This window comes from Rhipicephalus sanguineus, chromosome 11 (genome assembly GCF_013339695.2).
Source record: "Rhipicephalus sanguineus isolate Rsan-2018 chromosome 11, BIME_Rsan_1.4, whole genome shotgun sequence".
In the NCBI taxonomy this organism is placed as follows: Eukaryota; Metazoa; Arthropoda; class Arachnida; order Ixodida; family Ixodidae; genus Rhipicephalus; species Rhipicephalus sanguineus.
The window spans coordinates 72,991,696-72,997,237 of NC_051186.1; positions in this window are offsets into that span (position 1 = coordinate 72,991,696).

Here is a 5,542-nt window from a genome sequence, read left to right on the forward strand (position 1 = left end):
CTACGTAGGGCCATCCTCTCATGTACGTCATCCCCTCATTCTCTGGGCGCGCGGCCGCGAGAAGAAGGGCAAGCAGCGTTCAGCTTGAAATTTGACCCATTTCTGCAGCGCGCAGCGTTGCTAATTTTGGCAGACGTGATCGTGAACGCCCAGTGTATGCATTGCGCTCGTCAGCTCAAAATTCTCAAACCTGGCGAGGGGCCCTTGAAAGATCATCGCCCCGCTCCTGCGAACGCTGTTGCTCTTCGCTCTGCAGGGCGTGGTCGCTTTCGTGCGCTTATCTCGAGGAAAGAAGGGGCATCCGGTGGGGTGCTTCGCTTCGCTCGCTGCAGCGGCCGCGTTTGCGAAAGGTGCGCGCTGTTCAAACAGAAATAAGTAACAACTGTGACTATTAGTTTGCGCTGTTCGTTCGTTTCGTGCGTCCTGCTTTATGTTTGAGCAGTGCGCTTCAAGTGTCGAGCTGTGACGCATTAGTTCGCGCTCGTCCTGTGAGTGTTCTTTTCGTGCGTCCTTTGGTCAAGAGCGACGCGCTGGCAATTTCGAGCTGCTTTCCGTTCTTCGCGTTACATTACAATTTATTGCTATCGCATTCTTTGCTTCGCCGTTGCGGCGGAACTGTGAGTTTTTTTAATTGGTGTACTTTTTCCTTAAATGTTCAAACGGCGGCCAGCGTATTGGTACGTTTCTGAATTAAACTGTATGTTGACGGACAGCTCTGACGTACAGTCGTCAGCAAGGTTAACTCGAACGCTCCGTAGCGTGTCCTCAAACGGTTTGATTGACGCGCGATGTTGCCACTGCAGGCCGACATACTATCGAATCATACCGATGTATTATCTCGGCAGTAGTGCCCAGCACTTCGCGGCTGGCATCAGTCAAACCAGTCCAGGCCACGCTGCGCAGCGTTCGAGTTAAGCTTGCTGACGTTCTGTCTTTTCTTTGTAAACAGTTATATCACTGGTTCACTATGAATTTTATTAGTGAGTCGGGTGGTTTCCCCGGGAGTATCAGTCGGCTATCGCTAGAGTGACAGGCATTTTGTCAATGTTCAGCTGCCGACGCACTTGTGACGTTGCAGTGACAGTGAGGAAAATGTGTTTGATTAATTATTAAGCTGGTGAAACATTCAGTTTGCGCAAAAAGTGCCGACGGCCGCTCTTCGTACTTAGACGCTTATATCTACACTCTAAGAAAAAAACCGGCTGAAGGGGGAGTAAAGTCAGCTTTAGTCCTCAAATCGTGTCGTTAGTCCCAACTGCCGCGAAGTGCGTGTCGTGTGCAAATTCGGAGGACTAGACATACCTCGGAAAAGACTAATGGGGGGACGAACGGTTGCATTTACTCCCGCGGGTAGAGGTTGAAGGGAAGACGTTTTTTCTGTGGCCTTTGTTTGCAGCAAGGCTCAGCATCGAACGAACGCGAAGCAGTGATCGTAGACCCACGAATGCCTCTTTCAAAGGTCATGAGCTTAGCTCTCGGCCAGGTGCGCCCTATTGTTTCGAAGCCCTCCTTTCTACTCTGTCGCGGTGCGGGTTGCAGGCGGCGACGACCTGAGGGGTAAGGAATTCGGCGAACGCATGTTCAAAATGTCCACTGCACAGATGACAAGAAGGCATCGGCGCGTCGGCCCGCTTACTGCTGCGATCAAGAAAATAACGCGAGAAAAGTTTAATTTAATTTGTAGTGTGTTAATATTGTGTCATAAATTATGAGGACTTGAAACTTAGTTCACCAATAAGCTTCCCAATATGCACTGGCGGTGACAATCGTGTAAATCTGACGGACGTTTCAGCGCTTATGTTGGGTATCCTTCCGCGCCGCACTCTTTCTTCTTCAGTATCGCTCGCCGGAGTGTAGAGTGGTCGTCGTGTTCGTCACTTGTGATCTATCTTGCTCTTGTTTCGGGGTCAGCGAGTGCCGCTATTTACGCAGACTATGAACGCAGCTGTGAAGAACATACCTCGCTGCATGTGCTGCAATTGTGGACGCGCATGCACGTTTGTTTCTGTGTACCGGTTGTTCATTGGATCCAACATCGTAACTTGCCTGCGGAAAAATGGACACCTCAGCTTACATGCAAGACTCCATCGCAGCTTCTTTTCTGCAAAGCTTCAGAGATGGACGCCGTCACATCGAGGTGTGATCAACAATTTCTGGATTTACTTGCTCTGCAAACAACGTCCCTCTGCTAATTTTGAAGGTAAGTTTATTATTTTCATTGCCTTGGTACATTGTATTATAAGTAATATGAAGACTAAAAAAGCATTGTGCGTCGCATGTTTTTGAGCATGCGACTGCGCGATTATTGGGGCTTACGTGATTAAGTCGTTCTCTTCTAGCTACTTTATTTTGTAAGAAATTTTTTTTTGTATTTCTTCCAGGTAGGACTCGCCCTAGTAATTCTGGAACAGGCCCTACACCAACTAAATGATGGCATTCGTTCCTTTTTGGTGTTTTCGTAAAAATAAAGATTGATGTTAATAGAATCGTGTTTCTCTTTCTTCCTTGAATACTTTATAGAACACCGTAGGTTATCTGCAACTTACACAATCAAGAAATCAAAACCGTTGGTAACCTGAATCACTGTGCATGTGTGTGTGTTTGGTGTCATTCATGTGACCTGTGTTCCCGTGTCGTGGTTTGCCACTTCTCGCCAAGTTTTTACCTTTTTCATAGGATTCAAAGTGTTTTAAAGGATTGAAAGATCAGGGCACGCAACTAAATATTCTCGCTAGGGCAAGTCTTGAAGCCGGTATACACAATTTCTCTCAAGTTCGGCAAAGTAAATTCGAATGATCAGCATTATTGCTTGCAAGCGCTCACTGAATGCATTAATAGCAGTTAATACATGTAAGTTGGGTACCACTTCTAAAGCACTATTTAAGTGGCATGTTTCCGTGAAACGTCCGTTCCTAAGAGCGCAGGAACTTCGCCACCATTTTTTACAATTGCGAAGCGTGATTTGCTCTCCCAAGGATCATTTCTGAGGATCAACCAATACTCCTTCAAGGAGTAACATTTGCTCCTTCAGGGGCAATTTCCAAAAACCAACTGTTAGTCCTTACAGGAGTAACATTTGCTCCTTCAGGGACCATATCCGAAAATCAACTGTTACTCCTTACAGGAGCAACCGTTAGTCCTTTGCAGTTAATCCTTCAAAGACTAACTGTTTATCCCCTTGCAGTTCATCCCCAAAAGGACTATTGGTTGTGGCAAATCAGTTGATCCCCAAAAGGACTAACCTCCCTACCCCTTTTAGTCCTTTTTTTCTTAGAGTGTAGTCTACGATAGCGCTTATCGCGGACGCTTTTCACAGCGCAAGGAACAATGAATGATGATAGATTGGTCTTCATTGATAAGGTAACAATGAAGCCGACGTGCGGCATGTAGAAGCTTTCATGACGGTGCTGACGACCTCTGCAAGTTCACCTGTAACATCAAACAGGATGCAAGAATAAAGGAAGAGGAGTCGTTGCCGGCGTAGGTTGCTGTGCCTTGAATAAGCATGGTCTTTAGTGAAGAAATGTAAGCCTACAGATTAGGTGTTATTACTTGAATATAACACCAGTCTAGGTGGGTATTTGGTGCTGCGCCCTTTGAAATGGTGCGAGCATGAACGCCGTGAAGTTCTAATCGTCATGGAGGATTACCTTATTGATAATACCTACCTGGTCTTGACAAAGCTGTTGGAGGTAACTGTGGAATTCTCAAGCCGCGTTCGTTTGCTGCAGATGCCGCTAGTCGAGAACAGATAAGGGATTACCATTCTAGGGCTTCACTGCGTCATTTTTTCCTGTTTTTTGAAGTGGTACATCAGCCGTGCCGCATATTTGGTGAGAGCACGACGAGAATTCTCACTCATGTCAGCGGAATCCTCATCTAGCAACGCAGCGACAGGTAACTACTAAGCGCACCCAACTGTTACGATCTTATAAATAGGCAGCTTGCGCTTTGCTAGAGACCGGCAAAATTATTCGGATTACCAGCCACATAGATGTTTTTTTTAGTTTCAAGAGAGAACTAATACTATAAGCACGCCCTCATATTATGTTACGCCTTGATAGAGTGGCCAGTAGTATTTGCCGTGTTATTTTCTCGACTTTTTTCCCGCACAGCGTACGCCTCTCTTCCTAAGAGCCATATTTTCAAGGGAACGACAAAACAGAACACATTGCTTTGAAAACGACATGCTAAAGTGAAGTAGTGAAGGTCATTTAATCGGCGGAGTTAAAGTTAAAAGCGGAATTAAACATGCTGGATAACCCCGCCAAGTGCAGTAAGAGACAGAATAGGCCCTCGTAAGCTACTTTACATTTACGCAGTGATACAAATACGCAGTGATATACTCGCTTCACTTCAATGCCTTGATGGAATTGCTTTCTTTTTTTTTTCTTTTTTGGTGGAAACTGATAAGCGGCTGCCCCACACGCTTCGCCGATCGACGCTCCCAGCTGACTTCGATGCGTCATTAACACGCTCTGCGTGCCGTCGTTTTCTGCAGTGTTTCGAGACAAGAAATGAAACCATGAGTGCGCGAAGGGGATGAACGCCACAACAATCCGAGCACCAGGGCGCCTGCCGGATAGACGCGCGCCGTAATTTTGATTCGTGTCAAATTCGAGGTAACGCCAGGCCGTTACACTATCGCAGCTTCCAGGCATTTCAAGGCGTTCTGCTTCCTTCTCTCTCTCTCTTTCTCGGATTTCTATGGTACAGCCTTCCTGCCCTGTCCAACACGTGCAAGACTAACATTCGTGCACTACAGAGCGTGCAAGCCCAAGCACTTCGGACATGTCTTGGCCTTCCAAGATGCTCATCGACAGTTGCAACTATCGCTATCGCACAAGAACATCCGGTCGCAACTCATATCATCGTTGAGACGCTGAGAGCGTACATACGGCATTTGTCACGGCTACTGTCACATGATTTAGCGTGTTTGCCAGCGCGGAGGCCCCATGCTTCATTCTGCGGTATTGTGACAAAACACTACGATATATTACCACCTGGCTTCAAACCTGCGATGCGTCCGGCATCTGCGTTGTGGACTCTGCATCAACCTGACGTGTGCTTATCGGTTCCTGGAATCGTTAAGAAGGCACGCATGTCACCGCTAGCCCTGAAGCAGTTGTCTTTGCGTCTGTTGGAAGAAACCTACATTGATCGCAAGCATGTTTACACCGATGGCTCCACTAATTCCAACAGCTCTACCGGAGCGGTGGTTGTTCCATCTGATGACGTACTGTTACAGTTCAAGTTTTCTCACATCACGACGTCGACAGCCGCAGAGCTCGCAGCGCTTCAAGGTGCGGTCAAGTACATCCTGCAGCAGCCACCTAATCGATGGGCCATCTTTTGCGACTCCAGGTCAGCCTTACAAACACTACGGTTTGCTTTACGGCACGGATTACACGAACAATCCGTGCACGAGATAAGGCACGACTACCACCAAGCACTCGAGGAAGAACATGATGTTATATTTCAATGGTTGCCGAGTCATTGCGGAATTGTCGGCAATGATCGCGCGGATGAAGCTGCACGATCG